Genomic DNA, 27,338 nt, shown 5'->3' on the forward strand with positions numbered 1-27,338 from the left:
CATGGTATGTTGGATAATAAATATTGTTACTCTGTCATTGGAAACACTGGAAACAACGTATTTGACAGGTTAATAGGGATGAGAATTCCATTAGAAATTTTAATTAATTTCATTTTAGATAAATGTGATTCTTTCAAAATCTTAGTTCTAATGACTAAATGGGCAAATTTCTTTGCCATTGTAGATTCCATTCAGTTAATTATCTTGTAGATTATTTGGAAAATGAGGGCAGAAAAAATATCTTTTTTTAAAAAAATTAAATCTAGAGACAGTCAATAAATCTTCTCTAATGTAATATAGCATTATCAGTGGCCTATTCTCTACAGAATTAGTGTTTCCAAAACAAATAATAAAGCCTAGCAGTCCTACTTTTTACAACTCTGGAGACTATCTAAACAAAATGAACAGATTTATAGGGCTATTTTTAGTGTGTGTCACTTGCATTACAGTTTACATTTGCTTTCAAACCTTATTTGACATTCTCGGTAGAAAAATACAGGCAGAACACTCATTAAGAGTCTTAATAAAGGACAGTCTCCATAGGGCAATTACCAAAAAACCAAAGTCGAGGCATGTATAAGAATGCTCTTTGGACTTTAGGTTGTGCTGTTTCATTTTCCGTTGTCTAAAAAAGGGAAGTCCTCAACCAAAACGCAGATTTAAGGTTCTGTTTATAAAAATTTTTAGGCATTGGTATAGCCTACTAATAATAACTGAAGTAAAAGCACCTTTTTGAGGGTAGAAATTTTCACACAGCAACAGGTAAGTGCTGCTCTGCCTAAATAACTATTATTTTTCCATAAATTGTATATTCACATTAAAGTGAAAATTAACTCACTGGAGATGAATAGTACAATGTTGTGATTTTCTGCAAACTGTTCTTCCATGAATAAAAATGCATGGAAAACCTTATGTAATGTTATGAAATATGTCATTGCACATAGATTTATGGAAAAATACCATGTTATATTTCAAAATATAGATTCAAGAATTAAATATTTGCATTTCGTCTAAACCAAGTTTCTCTAGCAGTTTGTTCCATGTGAGAAAGGCCAGTGCTTTCCACAGGGAGAGGGACCCCATTTCACTTGCATATACAAATAGGGAATGAAGAATTCATCTCCTTTTGTTTATTCTGAAAAGATATCCTATCAAGAGGAAAGTGACAGAAAGATAAAATCAGATACATAGTTAACCACTTTGTCACGTCTTTTTCTCCTATGTAAAGGGGAACATTTTGATAAGGTTAGCCTGTAAAGGAAACCTAAATTGACACCCTGCTCCTTGCCTCGTGGTGCTTTCTCATTAATCGTGTTCATGTAAAACTCCCTAGTAAGGAAATTCCTTAGCTGTAGACATCATTCAGCTGAGCCTTATAAATAGAGCTCAAATTCAAAGGTAAGAAAACAGACAAGAATTTTACACCAACCACCCTGATAAGATATGTTTTCAAAGCAAAAACACATCTACAAAGTCTTGTGGGCTGGAAATATCCGATTAAACACTTAAGAAAACATGCTTTCCCACACAGCAGCCTCTTTATTTGCGTGGAGTAATTTCTTAGAACAACAAAAAAAGTAACTTGGCACATCTATTGGGGCTTATTAAAATTCAGTGTACCACATGTAAACCTGAAAAAGAGATTTCTATAAAATCATGGCTTGACACATTTGCTCCCTATGAACCTGAATAGAAACGAAAAGTGAAAATTATACATTTGGACGAAGAGTAATATCGTAACTGCTGAAAAAATACAAATGAAGGCACTTTGGGAGGTTTCAAACAGTTTGCTACAGAGGACTCATCTAAGAAAGTAGTTTTATAGCTTGATGAGTGTTTTTAACCAGTTAAAGATGTTACTACAGCTACCTTCAAACCATGTTATAAACAATGTCTCTGATGAAAAGATTGTCACCGATGTGTTTTTTTTTTTTTTAATTTGAAGCTTTCAATCATCTCATTCCTCAGGCTTTGCAGTGTAAAGGAATTGCATTTCTATAATAAATTTATCAATGACTAATTAGTTTAGTGATGAGTGCCTAATTTGGGTTTCTATGTAATATAGGGCCAGTTTCAATTTCTTCTAGCACTGGTTTATCCCGACCTATTTAACATATGAATTAAGCCCAAATTTCTTTCAAAATTCAGTGCTGTACTTATTCGTGACAAAATAATAAAAAATAATTTATTGTCATAATCTCGATTTACAGTTTAGTTAGGTTGACTGAAAATATGACTTCTATGGGAATCCCTGTTGCCCCTTAAATTCCAGTTTGCTTTCCAGTAGGTTTGTGTGCTGGTGAAAGTTGGTGCAACTAACACTTCATAAGTCTACTTAAAAATAAGCTGCTTTTGATTTTAAAATAATGTTTAAACAAGAGAAAAAGAAAAACCTGAGCCTCTTCCAGTGGACTATTTTGTAATTTTAAATAACCAAGAAAAAAAAAAAAAAAAGATAAACCAAGTCATATGATAAATATATTGCAAGTGGGGACAGACAAGGCATTTTTCAAAATTAAACTGCTATGACAAGCAGTTGTAAGGCAGTCTGCTTTCTTATTTTTTGGGAGGGGAGTGGAAATTAGGAGTATTATAATTGAAAATGTATACCCATAGCAACTAAAATCATCTGTTAAGATATTCAAATTCCTCTTCTTTCAATCAAATACATACACAGTGTTTTTATACTTTTGGTGATCTTTACTTTCCAGTTGTGGTGGATTTATTTCAAATTTCACAACATCACTTTATGTATTATATATTTTTGTCTATAAAGCATTCTCCAAATGGTAGTTATTTATGTGAATAGAAAAATAGCACGAAAATATGGCTTTTCTCCCTATTCCATTATTGAAATGGAATACAATCATTAGCCAGGGCTGTGGTTTACAACATTTTGAAAAATAGCCTAAATAAATAGATGTCAAATGAATCAAGAAAGGACTATTGTAATTATTTTCAGAAAACGACATACCATTAAAAATTTTCAGCTATTAATAATTGTTAGGAAGAAAATAGAAGGTTGCATCTTTAAAAATTAGCATACTATACCTCTTTAGAGTGTTAAAAAGATTCAGTACTCAACTTGGATTCGTGAAAATCGTGATTAAGGAACTGTTCATGATCATAATAAAGTCATATGATTAACCCTGAATTTAGAAGTTGATGAGGCAGCAATAGACAATACTGTGACTAAGTACAGTGTCTGTTTCTCTTTTATAATTTGGAAAAAGTGTTTCTAAATCAGCCTTCTCACTCAGCGAAGGTGCCTCACTTTTGAAGCAAAGAAGTTTATCCAAATTCCTTTTAGTGCTTTCACTTTGTTACTCAAGTCAGAGACAAAGAATATTTTCTCAGGCATTGATTTTTTATTTTTACTCTCTTGTGGTTAGTAAGAATGTATCATTTAGAGGTCCTGAAGGTTGAAATGCATATAAAAATCAGTTTTGATTTGCAAAAACCATTTACAGTGAGAGCAGAAGGAATTTTAATCATTTTATCATGTGCTTCATATCATCTAGGTATACTTTTAATTAAACACTGCTCCATAAATAAGCAAATAATAGAAGTTAGCAGAGAAGCAGTTGATCTAAATCATGACAGTTGCTCATTTATCTTTGTCCTAACTAGACAATAGGAAATGACACTATGCTGTTGTTTTCTATGCATTAAGATTTCCTTCTTAAACAAATGCAATTGAGGCAGTTTGTTTTCCGACAGCCCGGCATACACTGCCAGTGGCCAGAGTTTTGTCTTGTCTTCATCCAGAGGAGGATTAATCTTGGTGATGGTGCAAACAAAATGTATGTCTGGGGTCAGAGTGTAGACTGCCTTTTGGGATCTGCATTACATTAATGTCATTTTTGGGTTCCTGACGTTAATCAAAACCAACACCATAAAGCGTCACTTAGCTAATTTGTGTATTATTGTCAATGTTACCATTAATTATGCGTTTGTGAGGAAAAAGAGGATTAATGAGATGTCACAGGTAATTTACAATGATCAGGCTCCCCAGGACATTAAGAAAACACTAGCTGGGTAAGATTACCATGCAATCATAATAGTATGCAAGAAGCAAAAGTCTTTGTGGAGGAACCACACTAATATTGTCCATGATTATCAAAATCTTTCTTCACTAGAGTAATGCCTTGTATTTTAAAAATACCTCGAATTAAATGTTTGTTTTGGCCTAAAACGTGAGGCTCTAATGTATTAATTATGAGACTTCTGTTGAGGTGTATCTCTCTTCAAGTTCTGAGGATAAGCTATTGTTTCTCTTGAAATGTAGGCAAGTCACAGAGGATTAATTCTTTAGTGTGCCCCATGAACTCGAACTCACATGTGATATCTCTAGGAAACCATTTTAGGTGGTTTGAGTAGTTGTATTTAAATCAGGCTGAAAAAGAGATCTCTTAAATGACATCATTTTCTCCAGCTTAGTCCTTACTCAGAGCCATGTAAATAAATGGCTTTTGCTTTCTGTCATCCCATTTCGGGAGTTCCCTCAGTGAGGAGAGACAGAATAACCTGATGGAAGAATTGTAGCTACACAATACACCTGGGGACAGAAACACTGAAGTGCAGTCCTACATTGTAGTCTGAAAGGCCATGGAGTATCCTGGGCCCTGGGCCTCGGCTTCCCTATGTTGCCCGCTCACTGTGCCGTGGGGTGACTTGGGGGTCTGCTCAAAGAACAATCTGGAGCTCCTAGGGGGAGATCAGACAGTGGGTGGTTCAGCCTGTGATTGAAGGATCAAGCTTGATACAAGTGCTCACTAGGAGCCCGAGGGCCTAGTAGGGAGGTTCTGAGAGCTGGAGTTGAGGAAGGAACTGGAGTTAGGAACCAGGAGACCGTACCCTAAAGGAATCCAGAGACAGAAGATGGGACTTGTTGAGAAAGCAGGGGACTAAATCTGTGACGTTTATTTATTTAACAGATAACGTGTTGACGCCTCATCATGCCCTAAGCACCATGACCGGGAGAGGGAAAAACTGAGAAGCACAATCCCAGGGAATGCAGAACTCAGGGCACTGGGAGCTCAATCGGCTTGCTTTTTGACATGATGACATTTGAAATGGTGGAGAGTAGACTGGGGAGGGTCAGAGTAGTTTACGGCAGACCCTGCAGAAGGAGACTATTTGCGGAGTTCAGGTGCTATCTTAATTTGAATTTTCACGGACCCATTTTAGTTTTGCCTTGCCTTATTTTTCTTTATTTGAAGAATTAGGTGATAAAAAATACAGAATCATGTATTTGCTTTCATACACATATATGCAATCTAGGTTTAAATCCCAGCTCTGGGAGACCTTGAACACGTTATTTAACTGCTCTATGTGTCAGTACCTTCATCTGTGAAATGGAAATAATAAAACTTACCCGATGTAGTTATGAATTAAATGAGTTAATGAATGTAAATCACTTAGCACAGGACTCAGCATACAGAAAGCGTTTAGTAAGTCAGGAGTTTTTAACCTGAAATTTGTGTCAGTAACATCTGGAACTTAAAAAATAGACAGTGGCCTGGGCCATCCTCCAAACATATCAGATCTGAATATCTGAGTATATTCTTGATGTATAGCCCAGATGAAAATCATTGCAATAACGATTCAATATTGAACATTGATTATTACCAATTGTTATTAAAATTAATATATGCAATGAAACAACAAAAAATTGTATCTGATGACTTGGTCTAAAGGCTACATTTGTGGGATAATGCATTTTATCAGCCACTTATACATGTAACTGTAATGTTTGGCACTGTATGATTTGAATTGTGGTATGTACAAATTTATGAAATAATATTATATTGCAATGACTGCATGCATACATGTGTGTGCATGTATAGATCTATTTCTTTGGGGTGAGTGCAGAAGTTTGAGATGGCTGGTGTTATGTGAAAGCTGTATTTAAGAAAAATTGTTCACGTACTAGGATAAGGTCAAACCACAAGTGAGCTGAACTTCACCATCTATTAACAAATGAAAATAAAACATTTATTACATTGTCCACTCTTGCTTTTTTATATTTATGGTATATTCCAAAGAGATTTCCCTGTTGGGATAAAATTTCAGAAGCAGAGAGGGGAAAGCAGGGGGAAGTTTAAATAAAAATGTTTTATTATTGATTTGGTTGTTGCTGGAGCTGACCATACAGATTGTGGAAATAATATAGTTTGTTTTTTTCTTTTTTTATTAGCTCTACAAAGTAATAGCTTAGCATAGCTATTAGTTTATCTTGTAACTAACCTTTGAACTACTTTCTGAGTTGGTTGTTTTCCAGAAAGCAGTATACTTGATAGAATAAACACTGAATGATTTTTAACAATGTTAAGTGCATTGAAGGAGAAGAACCTAAAGAAAAGATCTGCTTTTCCTCTGGTCTGTGACATTTTATGGATTTGAAAATTTTTACTTTATTATCATGGTCCTTGTAGTAACAAAATCCTCACTCTGACTAAAATGTATCCATGTATAGAGTTTACATTCTCAAATTAAACGGCTAGTGTGCTTTGTTTATTGACCATAATGTCATAGTGTGAAGAAAACTCTTTATCAAAACACTCTGGACCCAACAAAGTTTATCAAAGGATTAGATGTAATATGTAAAGGACTAGTCATTGTTCTTTTTGTTTTTAATGTGAATTATGATATGTGGGACTGTGGATAAGATCCGTTGAAATTATTTAAGACATTAGAAATGTGTATATGTTCATAGTCATATATTTTATATAAGTGTACTATAGAGATCAGAGAACCTGATAATAGGATTGCTAAGATATCCAAGTTAGGACTAGAAAATGTTCCTCAGGTGACCATAAAAATTCTTCTTCAACTTAATTATGAAAAAACTTCTCAAGATTGAGAAGTTTCCTTTTTCAGGTCAAAGAAAGCTGATTAAGTAATTATGACAGCATTTCTATCTTTCCCACTGCTGGTCAAAATATCCTGGTAACCTTAAGTAATTATCACAGCATTTCTATCTTTCCCACTGCTGGTCAAAATATCCTGGTAACCTTCTGGATCATTAGGGACCTATATTGTCAATCAAGCATCATCAAACCCATAATGAGCTTACGGAGTATAAAGTCCCATATGATTAACATTTCCAAACAAAGTATTCTCTCAACATCAGTCCAAAAAATGAGGGTGTCCTCACATTCAGTACCTTTGGAAAATAACATCTATATTTTCCTCCTTGAGATTCACGGTTTCATTGACTTTTTGCTCCTGTTGTAAATAAAAATTTTTAACCTTGAAAATCATTTATTCCAAGTAAAATATTAACATCGCTCAGAATTTCTGCTCCATCGAACATACTGTTTCCTATGGAGCAAAATAATTACAGTGGTTCATGATCAGACCAGCAGGAGATAGGAATGATTAGGAAGTGTGTGCAATCAAGCCAACTTGATATAGAAGAACCAGAGAGAACCCAGGGCTATAGCTGGTACATTGGTGCGGAGTGTTAGGTCTGCAGGGTTAGATGAAGGTCACAATGGGACAGTCAATAATGTGGGAAAAGTTAGGAGTATTGAAGAGGACATAGAATTAAATGTGGAAAAAAAAAAGGATTAAATGTGGGAAACAGGAGTTGGCCAATTTTTCACAAACTACAAGAGTGCTAGAAGTCCTTTTTGATGTGATGTCTATTACAGGGTTTAGAAATGGGGTGGAGAAAACCTTTAGGGCTTAGCTGATAGACTCTCACTGCACAAAGAATGAAGAAAAACATAGGAAATAGTGTTCTGGTCTGTACATCCATGTCAACATCTTCAGTATTTCACATTTTCAGTAGACAGGGGCTATGGTAGCTGTTGTGCAAGTTAGATGACCTTAAGAAGTTCTCCACCACCCTTTGATGGCATGATTGGGAATCAAAATTGGTGGTGCTTCTGTTGTAATTTCCAAAGAATAAAGAATAAGACTGATGTTAGTCAGCTGGTCTACAGAGTTATACTAGGAGATAGTAATGGGCACGGAGGAGTTTTGCAAAGCATGCCAACCAGAAAACTTTCAATAGATCAAGCAACAGCAATGAAAATAATCTAAATGGCTATCCATGAACTTCTATATAGTGGGAACAATGTGCTGAATCATACACACCAGAGTTATTGGAGATTTTCAATTGCTTTAACCAAGGGAACAACTTCATTGATGTTGGTAGATGAAGAATGGCTCCCAAACAATAAATTATTGGTTATTTTCACTATCAGGAAATGGTCTGGACTTCAGGATATGATCTGGGTTCAATTTATCTTTGCAGTCTCAGAATCTAACATTCTTAGCACATAATAGGCAAGAGCTCAATAAATGTTTATGTGGATGAATGTTAAGTCTATAAGGTGATCGGAAGTAATACAATTATAAACAGGAAAGGCAAAATAAGTGCGTTGAGAAATATCCTGAGATGTGTTTTAAGCCTTATAACAAAATTGTGATAACTAAACAGTTCAGCTTGATAGCTTGATGTACGCTTGTCAAAAATTGTATATATTTTTTTTGACAACTGACCTTGTTGCTGAGATCCTATAAATATATAGATCCTATATAAGATCCTATAAGTAGTGACTATAACAACAAATTGAAGAACAACCATAATGAGTTCACAATGTGATAAAGAGCATTTTTTAACCTGTTGATCTTTTCTACATGTACGTAAATTGGTTAGTTCCATCTTTGAAAATGGAATGCAGCAATAAAGCAAATATATCCATAGCCTTCATGCATCAAGATGACCTTTGTGTAAGCAGGGATGAAAAGACTTTCAAGTGTATACATTCCCTTTTTAATTATGTAGTATTGTCCACACAGAAATCTCTTTCCGTATCTGAGAACTCTATGAATAAGCAGGTGACCTGGGATGGAAGGATTTTACCTGTGAACCACACTCATATGGAGACAGAGATACCAACAACACCTAAAATATAAAGAGCTGGTGCAGACAAAGATGTACAAGAGCCTCAGACATTCCCTGCATCTTGGTGGAGCTGGAATCCCTGGGCACTCTTTGTCCTATGTAACTTTTCCTTTACCTTTGTCACTTATCCTTTTTTTGTTTCCTCATTCTGGGTCCTGGCCAGTCTTCATGTTCATTTTGGTTTTTCTTGTTTTTAATTCCAACCAGGAGTTCCAATTTTGATTTCTAATAGCTCCCTTATTAGATAGTTTGGTTTTATATTATTGACCATGAATTGAACTCAAATTCGATTAATGACTTTTTACCATGAAAGCCTTTAATGTTTTTCCCTGAAAAGATTTCCTCACCCACCTGCAGAGTATCTCTCAGGAGAAAAGATGGAGGATCTCACTGAAACATCCTTTTCTTAACTTGTTTCTCCCTGTCACCACTCCTCCCCAGCCTGGTCTTCCTCCTTTCCCCTTTTCCATTTTCCCTCCCCTACACCCCTTCCTTCTTCCTCTCATTCTTCTTCAAATCACCGGGGATCCAAACTCATTAAATTTTAGGTTCTTTATATCAAAGTGAATAAATCTATTCTAAAATTAGTAGTGTAAGTTAACAAATCAAGGAACAAAAGATGAATAGAAGGAAGAAAAGTGGTAGCTGAGAAACAGATGGAATTCTGAATATCATTCTTCCTTTTCTCTGCTGTTTTCTACATTAAACTGTTCCTTCCTACATCTGGACCTTCACCCAGGCATAGCTAACTGCCTATTCTTCAAGTAGTACTTTAAAAGTCATCTCTTCAGGGACATTTTCCCTTATCTTCTAGACTTTGAATTTTATATGATCATATTGTACCCTATAGATAGACTGTCTCAGATTAATAATCTAGATGTAGATAAAACAGTGGGCTCAAATGCCATTCTTCCAGAAATTTTGTACAATTCCCAGGCAATCAGAAATATGTGACAAGTTCCTTCAGTACAGAAGATTGCTGTGGTAGGCAGCCGGTAAATTGTCTCCCCAAGATCCCTGCCTTGTGCAATTCATGCCCCTGCTTGCCTTGAGCGTGGGCTGGACATCGTGACTCACTTCTAAAGAACAGAATTCAGCAAAAGTGATGAGATGTCTCTTCTGAAATTAGGTTACAAAAAGATTTGTGACTTTCATCTTGCTGGCTCTCTCATGGTCTCTCCCTTTCTCTCTGTCTCTCTCTCTGAGCCCTTGCCTTGAGGGAAGCCAGATCCCATTCTGCGAGTGGCCCTATGGATAGGAGAGCATGCACAAAAGACAGGGAACTGATGTTTGTGGCCAACAGCTAGCAAAGTCCTGAGGCTTACCGCCAGCCACGTGAATGGGCTTGAGAGACCTTCCCCCAGTTCAGCCTTAAGATGCAGCCCCAGCTGACTAACAGCCCCAGTGTTACCTTAGTTGTAACACTGTGAGAATCCTTGAGCCACGGCACCCAGCTAAGCCAAGCCTGGATTTCTTAACTATAGAGTCACTGAGATAATAAATGTTTGTTGTTTTAAGTTACTAAGTTTTGAGTTTGGGGATAAATTATTATACAGCCATAGATAAATAATACAGATTTTGCTGGAAGTGGGTTGAGGTTGGAAGGATTTTGAGAAGCATGTTAGAGAAAGCCTAAATGCCTTGAACATCCATTTCATCTGTATCTCCTACAAATTACATCTAACAAGAAAGCATTAACAATAAGCTCTTTCAAATGTAACAAAGTACATTTGACAGTGTTCTCACAAAAAATGCTGATATTAAGGTGCCTTAAGTATTGTGGATATTCAAGCTAGTGAATATTTGTGATTTAACATATTGGTAGCCTTTTATATACATAATTTCCACCCTTCTCAGACCATATAATGTACACCTCACACAACGGATGTGTGTGGTGATTTGATGTAGGGCAGGATGCTCATCTATAGCTTTTTATGAGGTCCTGAATCTTCCCATTAACTTTTTATAGATATCTGGCTCGAATCTGTGCCTGTGAATAAATGATCACATTTTCTTTTCTCCCTAATGGAGGCAATGCAACTCACTTCAAATCTTAATTCCATTTACTAAACGATTTCCATTATAAATATATCCTTAGGTTATGCATAATTTTCTCAAGAGTTTGACTATCTGAAATTAGTACAAAGGTAAATCCCTTTTGCAAAGTCTTGAACTTTAGTCCATTTAGTGTTTTTGCTTTATGTTAGTGGGAAAAAAAATTACCTGCCCTGAAGGAATTCTTATTCATAGGTAATGGAGAAAGGAATATTCATAGTTTAAGTGACTAAGGACATTTGAGTTGAGATAGCTAACAGTATAATATTGTGTTGTTTTATAGATGGCATTCCTTTGAAAGTAAATATAGTTAGATCTTTTTATGTATTATCAAGTTATGTATATATGTGTATGTGTCTCTCTCATATATATATAATAACGTAATATATATAATTTAATAATACCCAGTTCTTATTTCATTGCACTGGGTGAAAAGAAAATGCAGATTGAATCAGTCTATATTTTAAAATAATGCTTTTATCTAAATTTGGACATTTGGATAAGACATATTTATTTAGTATGACCTTTCCTTTTCCATGTCGCTTGACAAACAGCATCTTTGTAAGTCCTTCAGTTAAGGTCCAATGGGACAAAATTAAGGTCCAGTGGGACAACTAAGGTCCAATGGGACAAAAGGTAAATACGAGAAAATGTTCTTCGTTCCACTGGCATGTGATTATTTAACAGAATGTCAGTGACTTAGTAGTAACATGGTTCAACTTCCCAGAATCAATCATTTCATCTTCCATTAGCTCCAAGGACTTAAATGCATACTTTAGAAATTACCTTTATAAATGAAAATTACATACATAACCAGTCTTTCCTATAAGTAAGGTAGAGTGCTATTTAGGTGGTGTGCTTTGAAGAAAAGTCTGTATGATCAGTTATATCTTCCTCCATGGCATGCCACAGAGTCCCAAATTCCAAATATTCATGTAAAGTTAAGGATCTTTCAAGAAGCTGTACATTTCAACTAGGTTAAGCTATCACTCTAAGAGGAGTTAACCAGTAGCTAGCTTGTTAGCAGGGATTAATTTGTCTATAGGAATAATTGCTACTCATTGTTATGCTGTAGAAGAAGGGCCTCGGGGAATTTGACACAGACTGTCAGGTTTGATGGCAGTGGTTAGAACCAAGGAATTATATTGATATTTAGGGTTACGGAGAGTAGTGACCCAGTTACTCCTGTTCTACATAGCTCAGGGCCCTGGAAATCTAGTAATAGGATAATAAAGGATAAGGTGGTACTAAAGAAGTGGCATAGCATGTCTTGAAGACACATTATTTTTATCAATCTTGCCTAGAGCTGAGATTTGTTACATTTTTCCTTTTTTTAGTTAAATATAAACAACGTATAGATAAAGCCTGTTTAAGGAAAAGCTGTGTAAGGAAAGGTCCTCTTGCCTTAATAACCTAATTATAGTGAAGAACTCATTTTTTGTATTGATTCTGATAGTTTTCAAGTGAGTATTCTATGGTTTCACTACTAGAATCCTTTTAATGTTTTAGTAGACACCAGGTGAATCAAATTGGATTATCCATAATCCTTGGTCACCATTAGTCCATTCATGACTTCCTCCCTTCCTTCCTCCCTCCTTGCCTCCCTTCTTTCCTTCTTCTTTCCTTCCCTTCCCTCCCTCCCTCCCTCCCTCAGTTATGCAATGAGTTAGACAGTCAGTACAAACTTCTATCTGGCTATGTGGTCCTCCACAGCATACTCACCCTGTCTTTTCCTACCTGACATAATCACTATCCCAAGTCTTGTGTTTATTGTTTCCTTGCTTTGCTTTTTATAGCATTTTATCCCATCTAATTGTATACCTAAAAAGCATATATCTATATTTTAATTATTTTTAACTTTTAAAAGGGATCATGCTTTAGGTAGTCATCTGTGACTTTTAAAACTTAAGATAAAATTAAGATTATCCATATTGTTGCCTTGTGAACAGCTATAGTATATATTCATTCATTTTGATTGCTGTATAATAGCTTGCAGATTTAAAAAATATCCAGTTGAATACTAATCTTGTATTAGTCTCATAGAATAAAGCACCTTTCAGGATGGGTTTGAAAGCTGACCTCCAATCAATAATCTGGCTAACAATCCAATAATCTTTCAATTATGCAAGAAAAAAAATATTGGCCCTTTCTTTGAACTCTATGTGTAAATTAAATTAATACTAGCCTTTCTTGCGTATTCAACAAGGGTATTTCCTGAAATTAAAAAAATGAACAAGTTTTTAGGTAGTGTCATTTATTTTCATGTTTTTGTGGGACACATTCTGATTATATTCTTTAAATTCTACTTACAGATATACCTCCCTTTATCTAATAGATATGATTCTGATGGATTGCATGTAGTCCACAGTTCTTTATAGCAAATAAGATTTTAAATGCACTGAGCAAGCTACCTTTTAAAAAAAATTATGTTAAAAAGTCCTTCTGAATTGTGCATAATTATCCTCCAATTTATATCTTCTGTAAATTTAGGATTTTGTGTATAATGTCTTCTTGAATGAGAGCAAACATGCCCAAGAGATACACAACAATCTTATAGATGCACTAGGAAGGCATGTGGTAAGAGAAATAGTGACTTCCCTTAGATATCCATGTGCAATTTTAATGACCAAAGTTGTACATTTTCATTGTATGTCAGGTACAACTTCATGCCTATCTTTTCCCAGCTCATAAATCTACTGATTTGCATCTTCTAGGCTGTTACAATATCCCCATAAACCTCTCTTTGAAGAAACACAACTTCCATCGAAACAAGTCTTTAAAAATATTTACCAAGCTGTAATAAACAACACTCCTCCAATGTGCTGCATATTAAAAAATAACCTCTTGAGGGGCAACACCAATTTTATTTTTACTTATTAGGCTCTGCACCTTTGCCAACACTAGTAAATGATGTGGTTAACCCAGTTCATGAAAGTAAAGCTTTTTTAAAAATTTGAGGAGATGATCTGTATTCTCTTCCTTGGTTATTCTGATAGATAAAAATATCATCTCTTCAAAACTGTTCCCTTGGCACTGTGAATGAGGATCTATAGTTAAGTAAATGGAAATGTACCAGATCAAATTATGTTGCCCTTAGCAAATAATAGCAATGTTAGCCCTTTGGTACTGACCAGGTTGTTCAATACATTTATTAATTTGAGCTATTTAAAGTAAGAATTCAAATAGCATAGTAAACATTTTGGCTGGAGTGGGAAATGGATTGCTGCTATAACAGGACTGAGGACAACTTGGAAACTTGAGCAATGCAGCCATGGGCTAGACATAGCCTTGAGCCTAAATGAGCCTACTAATAAGCAATGGTGCATTGACTGTATTTGGGAAATCTATCTGCTGACTGATCCATTTCATAAAAGCAAAAGAAACTGACACAGCAGGAATAATCTTAATACAAATCAAGCATAAATAATAGAAATAACCATAAATGAACAATTTATGATGATTTACCATGAATAAATAGGTGCTATTTCAGTAATGACTATCTGAAAGATTCTTCATCTTTTCTCATTACCCATAAAAATATTTGTTCCCCTGTGTATTCTTCCCACCCATTTCTTTCTCTCCCTGTGCAATGCAGCTGCTTCCCACTAGCTATCTATTTTACATTTGGTAGTGTATATATGTCAGTGCCACTCTCTCACTTCATCCCAACTTACCCTTGCCCCTCTCATTTTTCTCTCTCATTTTTCTCTCTTCTTTTTCTACCACATTTTCTCTTTCTTATCCTAACTTTTCTTCCTTCCTTTCCTTTCTGGATCCCTGCCTGCACATCCCTCTTCTCTTTCTTCCTCCCCTTTATGTCAAGCATTGCCCAAGTACTGAACAGAGGAAACAAATGATATGCTGGTTTCTGTCCTAGACTTCCTCAGTGAAGTATAACAAGAAAATATACAACAATGTTAAGGTAGAGGCACTATAAAGAACTAGGGGACTGACATTATAATTTGGCTTCAAGCACGTGGCAGATTAACTGACTTAATTTCCTAGCTGGAGACACTCTTTCACAAAGCAGGTTTCACCATTTATTACCTGCAAAATAGTCTCCTAATGGTCTCTTCATAGTCCCTACCAGTCCGTGCTGCCCACAGCTGTTTGCATTCTCATTGTATTTCTCACTAGTTTAAAATCCTTAATTTCAAACAAATCACTCACACATTCATTCATTCATTCATTCATTCATTCATACCCCCAATGATGAAAATACTGCTCTTTTCTGCCTGTAGGGAGAAGTAAAAAACCCTTAATGTAGCAAATATATCTATCACACTCTGGTCCATCCTGGCTTGCTTTCTTTCTTTTTTTTTTTCTTTTTAAAGATTTTTTTGATGTGGACCATTGTTAAAGTCTTTATTGAATTTGTTACAATACTGCTTCTGTTTTATGTTTTGGTTTTTTGGCCACAAGGCATGTGGGATCTTAGCTCCCCGACCAGGGACTGAACCAGCACCCCCTGCATTGAAAGGTGAAGTATTAACCACTGGACCGCCGGGGAAGTCCCTGTGGCTTTCATTTTTAATCCCTTCTATGCCTTCCTCCTTCCACCTATCATTTCTTATTCATTCTTTGAATTAGCTTACACATACTTAGTACTTTCCTCTGTGAAGCCTTTCCTGACTCCTTGTTCATCTTGGAAATGTTTGGTGCTTCTTGCTCCTAAAGGTGTTTTTAAAATTTTTTATTTATTTATTTTTTAATGCTTCTTTTAAAGTCCACTCTTGTCCTCAGTGTAATGTAGTTATTTTATTTTGATTGACTTTTCAGAAAATATTTTTCATCATAAAGTTAATATATGCTTCTTATAGCATTTTTCTTCCAGAATTTTTCTATGCATAAATTTTATAATTTATTGTATCATTTTTAAAATAAAGAAGTCTCTACCTCAGAGATTTGATACATTTTAGTTTGCATTTTCTTTTTTTTAAGGTTCACTTCTTTTATTATTTTTTAATTTAAAAATTTTGTAATATATATATATTTCATAATATTCAGTCTTTATATAGAGCTGAAATTTATTTTAGATCCATATTGATTATAGATTATAATATCCAAAGAGCCAAACAATTCTGCTAAAACATATATGACTTTTTCTTCATTGCCTGGACATCGTATTATATTTTTCAAGTGGGTTGGTTAGAATCCTCACAAACCCCTGCAAGACAGTTGTTTTCAAGCTTACTTTATAGATGAAGAACCCAAAACTCTGAGAAGTTAACAACTTGTCCGAGGTCAAACAAGTTGTGGTGATAAAATGGGGTTCACGTTTCATTCTAATGCCAGTAGTTACAGTTTCTGGTCACTAGGAAGTCTAAATGTAAGATTAGCCTTCTTTCCTTATTTCTTTTCAAAACTATATTTTTGATTCTTGATCTGTCTTTCTTATCAACATTAGCAATATTTTAAGTTTTTAAAAAAATATCACAATATGAGTCTGATTGGATTTTGTGTAATATGTACTTATGAATTAATTTTAGGAAAAGGGTAATTCTATTATATGTTATCTTCTGTCCAAGAATATAGTTTGTCTTTTACATAGCTCAGTAAATTTTAAAATAATTTTCCTCATTTAGGTCCAACATGTTTCTCAATAAGGTCATTATTTTTTTATTGCTATTGCAAGTAATATCTTTTCATTATATTTTCTAACCAGTTATTGCTTACATATGAGAAGATATTGACTTTTAAAAATATTTTTGTATACATGCTGTAGTTTTAGGAATCAAGTATTGCAATGTCTGTAACTTTCTTTTAAATGCCTTAGCAAAAAATAAAAAGAGAGAGACAGAGAGAAAAAAATATACAAACATATAGATGTATGGATAAAATGAGAGAGAAAGCAAATGTGGCAAAATTGTAACAATTGATGAATCTTGGTTTAAAAAATGCAGATGTTCATTGTATTATCCTGGCAACTTTTTTGTAGGTATAAAAGTTTCCAAAATAAACAGCTGAAAAAAATCTTATATTTGGTCATTTTACTGAACTCTCTTATTAATTCTAACACTTTCGTGTTGAGTCTCCTGTGTGGTGAGATTCTAGGTATACAACCATATCAATTGTAAGTTATCAAAATTTTGTCTTGTATTTTCTAATAGTAAATCTCTTTTTACTGCCTTATATCTTCTTGAAATTAGCCAAAATTTTTAAGAATGTTGTTAAGTGAAAGCATCAGATGTCATTTTGGTACTGTTCTTCCTAAGTTTAATTGACATGCCTCTAAACTTAGTTTCCCTTTTAGGTATAAGATCTATTGATATCTATATTTATCTATCATTGTTTTTTAAAATTTTGTTAAGAAACTTATTTTCCTATTCTTCGTCCCCAATGAGGTTTCTTTCAGCATGACTAATGAATTTTATCAATCTATCGAATAATACATTCTTTTCTAATATTACTAAATAATATTTCATTTTCACTAGTTGCCCTTACTGGAAATTAGCAAATGGTCACAGCAAAATACCAGGGACAAAATAAATGCACAACAAATATTTGTTAAATAAAAAGAAGAGGCAAAGAAAAACAAGGAGTAGAGAAGGATTACAATGAAGAAAAGGAGGGTCAAAAATAATCTGCATTTTTCACTCTAGATGCTGTGATAGTTCTGATTTAAGAGGGATTTGTTTGACTAGAATTTTAATATTCCTTTCATTGAATCACACTGTGTAAATGCTGGCACATGATAGGTGCTTAATACAGTTTCTTACCTTAACTTTTCTTCTGTTTTTCATATACACTTTCTGCTCCATATGTAAATGCTCATTTAGTCTGTTATGGATAACAAAGACATCGTTACTGTTGAAGAAAATGATAGCTAAAGAATATGCCTTTTTATTCACTAGGAAATTCACTGAATTTCCAAGTAACTTTTATTTCAATTCTTACACAGAAAAAAGAAACGTTATTTCACTCTTCTAATCCTAGTTATTATAAGTTACTTAAATTGCATTAAACATAATAGTTAACATTTGTTCAAATCAGAAGTATTGACATTGAGATTATGAAGTTATTTTAATCCACATAAATAAAATGAAATTTTATACTAAAAAAAAAGGGAATCTGCCTTTGTTTTGTATAACCTTACAATCTCCTAGTTATCCAAATGAAGCCCGTAAATAAAGCCTCAAATGGTTGTCTAGTGGGTTTCAACTACTTTCTCCTTTCAATATACTTTAAAAAATGACGTGGTACCTCTAACTATAATTACCCAAACCAAATTACAGTTTTTTCCCCTTTAGTATACTTTCCATGATACACTGCATTGGAGGCAATTTATAAGAAACCTTAACTTTTAGATAACAAACCAAAACAACATTAAAATGAAGACAAATAGAAATTAGATACATGGATCATAAAAACTGCATAGTTCCTGTAAATGCTGGATAAGGAGGCTATGTTTCCAAACACTGGAAAAGTAAGGAAGATGCACTTTAATTTCTTTTTTTCTTTCTTTCTTTTTTTAAATAGAAACTGTTTATTTTTCATTCACCTTGTTTCCATTTTCTGTTTAAGAAGGCCACAGAGTGGTGGTTCCTACCCATTCAGTGAACTGAACGGTGGGGTTGCAGACCAGTCCCCAGTGGCAGGCTGAGGTCCAGTCTTCAACAGAGAACTGCTGGATGGGCACAGAGGGCACCTGTGCCTTCAGAGCAGTCAGCGACCTCCGGTAAGCACAGTTCATTCACCCTGAAATCCCTCCCCGGTCACAGCCTTTTCTGCCATGCCTGCTCTTCCTTTTGAACCCAGAGGACCTCCGTAGCAGTAGAGATCAGGCGTGGCCGCCCAGAGCCGGTGCCGCACATGCGCAGAACTTCCTGGTCCAGCATGCAACGCGTCAGACCTGCCGAACTGTGGCACGGACGGCAATATCCGCACAGTGCAGAGGAGAGTCTGTGTGACACAGTTACGCAGGTTAACATAAGACGCCTCTGTGAGAGGCTGGTGGTTGTCCTGGAATCAGTACCCACTGGAAGTCGCGGCTCCCAGAAGGCTGCGTGGATCCGGTTAGGGAAGGTTCTAGGTGTGGAGCGCCTGACACAGGAGTGGCTCCAGTGGCAGTGGCAAACTTCAGCACAGCTCGGGGGACCAGCATTCCTAGAGGATGTGACATTGACCTCAGCAGGGTTTTCAGTGGCAACAATGGCACGAGCCGCCAGCAGAAGCTTCTCGAGGTTCGCTTCAGATTAATGAGGTAATGCCATCATTTTTCCTTTTGTAAATGACTGTTGCATTTGGAAGTCAAGGTTGGTGCCACCTAAGTGGGCTCCTGCTGCAAGGAATTTGAGGACATCTTGTTCCTTCATTTGCAGGACATCAGGGACTCTGGACATGGTAAATTTTCGCTTTAAGTTATGATGGGAACCCAGAACAACACCTTTCTGGGTAGGGTGGAAAGGCCCCTTTAATTTTGTTAGGCTTATTTTATCTGTCAAAGGAAAAGATGAGTAATTCTTTTGAAATTCATTTTTTGGGTAGTGCTTTGAAAAGGAATAAACAGTATTTTAGTGATAAGCTGATATCTAAAATCTAATTTCTAATGAAATTATTTTTATTATGTCAAGAGTTATATTTGCAGAGAGTACAGTCTATCCATTGAAACATTTAAGTTATTAAGCATTGGACCAAGACAATGCTGCCATTAGATGTATTCAGAACTAGCTGATGAGAGCCGATTCTTTTAGCAAATCTGTACTTTGATAAGACTTGCCTGTCAAACCACAAGTAAAACTCAGTGAATGCAGGACAATGTACTGTTGACCAAGAAAGCTTATAGATGCTGTAAACATTTCATACATTATCTTTCATTCATCCATCTATCCATTCATCTGTCCATCCATCCATGCAACCACTCATGCTTTTATATTTAAAAAACAAGTTATCGGATGATAATTTTCTATGCTTTTATTTTTACAACAATAAACCTGCCTTTTTAGGCAAAATTATTATTATTATTTTCTATTGAGAAATATACATGAGACACAGGGCAAGGTCCCTAACAAGTGTTCTCTAAATATTGTATGGATAATTGTCTAGGCAGTAGAAATGAGACAGATTGATTAATTCATATTATCTACTAACAGCTATTTTAAGATGGTATGCATCCAAATTTTCCCTATGTAGTTTCAAATCCCATATAATTGTTTGAATCTATATAAAAATGAATTTGCCTTGGGATAGCATATTTTAGGAGGAATTTTACCATCTTGTTGATGATATAGAGACATGTGGACTGAAAGATGGTATAGTTAGTAAATTTTTAGCTATTTAAACAGTGTTTCCAGAGTGTTGATTAATGGACCAGTACTAACCTGGAGGTGGTATCTCCAGTGGCATATCAAGTGTCTATCCTATATACTTCTTCCTTAAAGTTCATATAAATAATTTGAATGAAGACTTAGATACATTGTGTTTGTAGAAGAAGCAGAATTGAGAGATATATATGAAAACACTGGACCCATCAAATCAATATGTGACAAAATCAACACAATGAAGTTTAATAGTCACACACTCACACACACAATGTAAGATATGTAAATATGCAGTCTTACATTTTGGTTAACAATATCAAGTGGAAGTATATATATCAGGATTATCTCTTTTTTAAAAAAATCTGAGCTCTATCCTAATAAAAACTGAAAACAGAGCAATATTTATCAATAAACATGCTTGTTGTACAGTGTTATAAGGGTGAACTATTTAAAATAAGTAAATGTCCAAACGAGGAAATTAGTTACTGTAATCATGATACATTCACTTGATGGAATATCATGCATTCATCAAAATGAAACTTATGAAGAGACAAGAGTTTCCAACAACATGGTAAGATGCTTGTGTATTAATGTTAAAAACCTTAATACAAATCAGATGCCTTAATCCAAATAACTAATTAAAATGCTATGCAAATAAAAATTGAACAAGTATACTCCAAATACTATTTTTGTCTTTCTACTATGCACTATCTTAGTTCTGCTTTTTGTCTCAATTTTTATACTGAATATATATTATTTTTTATAATTATATGAATATTTTAAAATCAGTCACAGAAGTAGTAGATTGAGGATGTCTGGCTTGAAAGCAGTTAATCCGGATGGCTAATGACAATCACAGTTTGTTGAAAATCCTGTGCTTTTCATACTTTACCAAACTTAATCCTTACAACAAACTTTAATTCACTTAAGCCTCACAACAACTATATGAGGTATGTATCATCATCTGCATTTTAAAATTCAAGCTTAAAGACCACATTATTAGTACATGGTAGAAATCATGCTCTGAAAAGTTAAACATGAGCCTGCAGTGAAATTAATAACAACTTCATAAATTATGATAAGGAAGTAATATATGTAAAGTACTTGCCTCGGTACTAATAAGTAGAAAGCTCTTATGATTAGATTGGACAGACAGACAGACAGACAGACACACACACACACACACAGGTGATGATGGTAGTGGGGGCTGTCATGGTCACCTTACAGTATTTTAAAGAGCTGTATGGAAAAGAAAGAAGTCTTTTTTTGGTGGTTTCAAAGGATTGAACTAGGACAAATGGTGGAAATTACTAAATATAAATTTCCATTCAATATAGAATTCCTAAGATATTGGTTTACTTAGCTCTTTATTCCTGGAAATATTAAAACACAGTCTAAATGATCATGTATCATAAATACTATATAGAGGAGAGTTCTTTTGTGTGAAGATTTTTATAAGAATTCCTATTTATTTAAAGCTCTGGAGTTCTTTTTAACCCCAAGATCCTATAATTCAGTTATATTTTATCTTTCTTAATTCTTAATTATTTTTCCACATTCTTCACATACTCTATCAAAAAGTGCATCTACTCCTCTACTGCTTTATTTCAATGTAGGCATTTGTTATTGGAACCAAATGAATGTTCTCTTCATCTTCACAGCTAGAAACTTTTAAACATAGCAGCTTGTGTTTCAAGTGTCCATTACAAACAAATCTGAGTTTTGGATGAATCTGATAAGACGGATGTTGTCCAAAGAAATCAAATATGATCTCCTTTCCATGTGATGGGGCAGGTGGTGTCTCAGGTGACTACTCTGGGCAATGATTTTGAATTTGGAGCCAAAGCAGGCGGAGACAATTAGCAGAGGCAAATCTTAAGGGTTTCCAAGGTCAGTACACAAGGTAAACAGTCAGAATAGTTGCCAAAGCCAAAAGGCTAGAGCAAGAGCAGATTTCTGAAACGGCTTAGAACAATGGAATAAAGACAAGAGTGGAGAAACTCTCCAATCTGGATTTCAGATTATGTCATATCCACAGCCTCAGTAACTGTGGTAGTGGCTGGGAGAGGCAGACACCAGCGCTCACACTAAATTGATACCCTCAGGCAACATTAAGTTATTAAAAAATATTTAATGAATGTATCTTATGAGCAGAGCATTTTGCTAAGTACAGTGAAAAATACGAAAAAGAAATAGGCATAGATCATGTCTCAAAGAGCTTAGTTTCTAATGGAGTGGAAATCTATGAAAGAAATACAATAAAAAGTGCAAAAATATATGTCATTCCTAAATTAAGTAGTAGGGGAAAAAGGACTTATTTATTGCCTGGTTATGTAAATACGCAAGTGGGCAAATATGAGAGGAAGAATGCAAATAATTCAGGAAAAAAATTTCCAAAACCTTCCAAAAGACATTGTATCATTTTTTAACTTCCTATTTCAGTATAATTGTACTCTTAAAATGAATTTAACTTATGAAAGCAATCAACAAATCCATGCCCTCTGCATGAAGTTACTAAAGATCAGAGTGGTTGAAGGACTTGCCCAAATCACACAGCAGTTCTCTTTGTGGGAGTTCTGTTTGTCTGATTAACAGGCATTAACAGGAAATGATTGTTCATGTAAATCTCTATTAACTAGTGGTAAACCACTTTTTGTTAAGCATTTTTATATCCTCATTAAATTGCACATGAATTAGTTTGATAAATCTGTTGTTGTTCAACAGCTGAAAGCATCACAACTGATAAACTTACTCAAAGTGATGCATGAAAATTTATACAACTCCCAAACCATGTGATGGTTGACTGATGTACATGCTAACGCTTTGTGAAAATGAATTTTGGATTCCATGTTATTTCCTCTGTTTCTTCCTCAGATGTAGTGTTAGGACATGCTTTATTACAAATATTATATCTAGCTAATCAAACACTGATATGGATCATGACAGCCATCTCCTCTCTCCTGCCTTTACACCAGTTGTTAAGGGTTCTACTGTGACTCAATACTAGTGCTACAAGATGATCCTGAAGCTTGTCCAACAGCATACAGATATGAAGTGCTCGACCAGATTTATCTATGATACTGTTTACATTTCTTTTTAAGAATCATTGAGGAAACTAAAAATGAAAAATATGATCTAATTTTGGATGTGTGATAGTTTTTATTTTACAGTATCTAATCCTATTTATAACTTTTTTTTATTTAATTGAACTTAGAGGACAAATAGCACCGTTTTGCCTGGGTTTGTGTGAGAAATCTCAGACAGAGAAAGGTCAGAGTGAGTTAATGACAGAAATACCAAAAAATACAGCTTTTTATCCCTTAGAAGCTCCTTCTCTCCCAATAAATATGGAATTTATAAAGTTCAATAAAGACATATATTCTTTGTAGCCTTCATTTTAGTTAGTATAAATAACTATTTGCAGAACCAGCAAGGTGTTAAAGGAAAAGGGTTATTAATATTATGACTATATCTGCCAATTCAGAATTATCTTGGGATTAAAGTTTTTTCATTTTCAGTAATTTTCTTAGACAACACTTCAATACTCAAAAACATATGGTGTTTACAATTTTACCCACAGGCTATTTTTCCAAAATGACTTCACCGATGGGCAATCATAGGATTTTCAGAATAGATTTCATTTCTTAATTTTATTTCCTCTACCTCTTTTCTCACTCTTAATTCTTTACTACTATCATCATATCATCCATTCACCAAGATGAGTTAATAAATTTATTATGTTGTAGGAGTAGTAAAATTGCATGTTTTCTTCAACAACCTATATAAAGCAGAAGTGAGTTTATTTTATTTATACATATAAATACATAAACATATATATACACATCATTATATATGGACAACTGTTTGTTCTCTCTCTCTCCATCTATATCTATATCTATATCCTACATAAATCTATAAATGGATACTCATTCAAGGTTAAAGGACCAGTTTTACTGATTGTGAAAAATCTGGCACAAATTTTTAGCCATGATAACTACTCACAACCATGGAGAAGTTTAATTAACATAATAGTTCCGTTTTCATACACTTTGAGCACTAGGACATCTACCATACCAGTCTGGAGTCCAAAGCATTATAATCAGTTAATGGACATGGAGTGAATGCTTTGCTGATGATTGGGGAGTAGTAGTTTCCAGCAGTGCTTTTGTGAGACGTACTGTATCTCAGACACTTGTAATACATCTTCATTAATTTTTATATTCTGCCACCTCTTCATGGTGGGCATTGTTGGGAACTAAGTCACATGGAAGTAAAGCCATTTGTCCAACAGCATACAGATATGAAGTGCTCGACCAGATTTTAAACCCAGATCTCTTTGGCTCCAAAGGTCCAATAAAGGAGACTGGAAATGACAAGTTTGAAAAGGTGTGTAGTAGTGATCTGTTAAGGCAGGATGTTGATCATTTCTACTAAACCACTGTTGACTATTAGAGTGCTGCCCTAGCTTATTGGTGATTCGAGGGTTGGCAGATCATGTTCACTTGTATGCATGTGGTCTGCCCAGTTGCCAGTAAAGTGGAAGGGAGTAGAGTGCAATTGTTGAGTGTTAGTTCTGGAGTCATTCAGATCTAGGCTGGGGCTCAGGTTATATTGTATTTTAGTTACCAATCATGAGCAATTTACTTACCTTCTCCAAGTTTCAATTTTTATCATCAGTAAAATAGGCTTAGTAATAGTACCTAACAAGTATAATTATTGAACTTGATTGAGATGATGCATGTGAAGTCTGCTGTAAAGATTGTTTAGTATATATTATGCACTCAGTAGTGTGCTGCTTATTATTATTATAAAATTTAAAAGTTAGAATATTTATTACTTTATTATAACACAGAAATTGTTGATCTAAAATATTTGCAAGGCAGAAACAGAGACACAGATGTAGAGGACAAATGTATGGACACCAAGTGAGGAAAGGGGGTGGTGGGATGAACTGGGACATTGCGATTGACATATATACACTAATATGTATAAAATAAATAACTAATGAGAACCTGCTGTATAGCACAGGGAACTCCACTTCTCTGTACAATAGAAACTAATACAACATTGTAAAACAACAATACCCCAATAAAAAAAATAAAATAGAAGAATATTCCTGAATGATACAGGAACCCACCAAATTATCATATAGAATAATTATCGTAAAAGACAAATGAGTGCTCAGGGTGGGAATACCAAAATTGCAAGTGATAGAGCAGAGCTTAAAGTTCACATTTTGTGCTTTATTCAAATGATAAGTAGACTGTTGCTTTTAGCAGCCCTGACTAGTGAACAGGCACAGTGGAAAATTGCTTGATATTCTAAGGTGGAAGGGAATGAATACTTAATGAAAGTGTTCATGCTAAACATTTACAGTTTAGTTACCTTTTTTGATGAAAAACTAGAGGGCCAGGTTGACTTAATAGCCTGCCCAAAGTTCTGTAGGTGGCAGAGCCATGATTCAACCTCAGGTCCAACCTGCCTCTAAGCCTATGTTCTCTCCATGACTTCATGACTTAAAGTGAACTCTTACATGCTCATTGAAGGTTTCCTGCTTCTCTCTACCCCGGGCAGTTTGCAGAAGAGTGCTTAGTTGGTTAGGTAGTTGGTTAGGCATCAAGTGCCAGTGAGTTAACCTTCCAGGATGGACCCTCAATCAGTGTGGGACAAGAGTTGGTGGATAAGTAGTCCAGATTTCTCAGAGTCTCACTGCAGTGAAACATTATTAAGGCATGTTCCACAATCTGTCAGAGGGTCCCCAGCCAAAAGGATCCCCATTTGTCCACAGTGGTAACCCTCACACTGACACACCTTCGAGTGTGTTAGTGTTCCTTCTCCTCCCAATATTTCTTCTCCATTTCCCTCACAGTACTTCCTGGGTTCATCTCTCAAATAAAATACTTGTACCCAAATCCTAGTTTTCTACTGGAGGGATCTAAACTGAGACCCACTGTATAAAACAAATGAAAATGGCACTGCTTTAGTAGAAGCAGCCATACATGCTCTGTGTCCTTGTTCCCCTGAGGGGGCTCCTCTGAACCACTGCTGAACTGGTCATCCCATTGTACATGGCATGGAAATCTCTGGGGCCCACCCAACTCTAATTCTATCACTTTGTGGGTTTTTAGTATTTATCTCAATTCTTAGAACTTGTCCTTGGTAACCAGAAGAAACCTGAAAGCTGATGGTGGGTGAATAGAGGTCTTTGAAATAGCATGTTCAGGCTTTCTTATGATAAGTAAATTATATTTTTTTTTCAGTTAAAAAATAGGTGGAATCTTCAAAGTATTTGCTTAGATAAATCAATTAAGATCTCTGGGCTTTCTCTGAAAAACACATTAACTTTTTAATAAAAAATTAGGCCAGATGGGATTTTTTTAAATTCCAAGATGTATGATTTTAAAATTCTTCAGGATATCAAATTTTGAAATTTTTAACATACTTTTTTACATTTATTTTTTTCTAATTTTAACATCAATCTGTGTTCATTGTAGAAAATTTGAGAATAATAGGCAATGTTGAAGTAGAAAACAAAAATAATATTTTTTCCTTTTATTCTTAGATTCTAATTGTATATATAGATATAAATCAGCATGTACATATAAACACACATATATAAATATATACTTAAAACATGAAGATCAAGTTAATCAATAGTTTGTATCATTTGGAAAACTTAACATTGTCTCACAGTATTTTCCAATATTAATAAATATTCTTCAAACCATTCTATCCCATAATTGATTTGATCCTTTGTCTACTTTTGAACACTGACCCTGTTTCTTATGTGTTACCATTATATTCAAAAGTTGCTTGAATCTCTGATTTAGAATAAATCCCTAGACATAGAATTGCTGTTTCCAAGGGTAGGAACAACTTTGTTTCTCAATACATTTTGTCTTCCAGAAAATCAGCATATTCCAACTAGAAGCATGTAAGAGTGGGTTTCCTTTTCTTCTTAAAAAAAAATCTAGCATTGAAGACAAAGATTAAAAAGTGAACCCCATAATTAATTTTTAGAAGCTATACCCAGTATTTTCAAGAACTATTTATTCTAAAACAGTCACTGGGTGTGCTGCTCAGAGCTTACTTTTTGTTGCCTT

Source organism: Balaenoptera ricei, chromosome 2, assembly GCF_028023285.1.
Source record: "Balaenoptera ricei isolate mBalRic1 chromosome 2, mBalRic1.hap2, whole genome shotgun sequence".
NCBI lineage: Eukaryota > Metazoa > Chordata > Mammalia > Artiodactyla > Balaenopteridae > Balaenoptera > Balaenoptera ricei.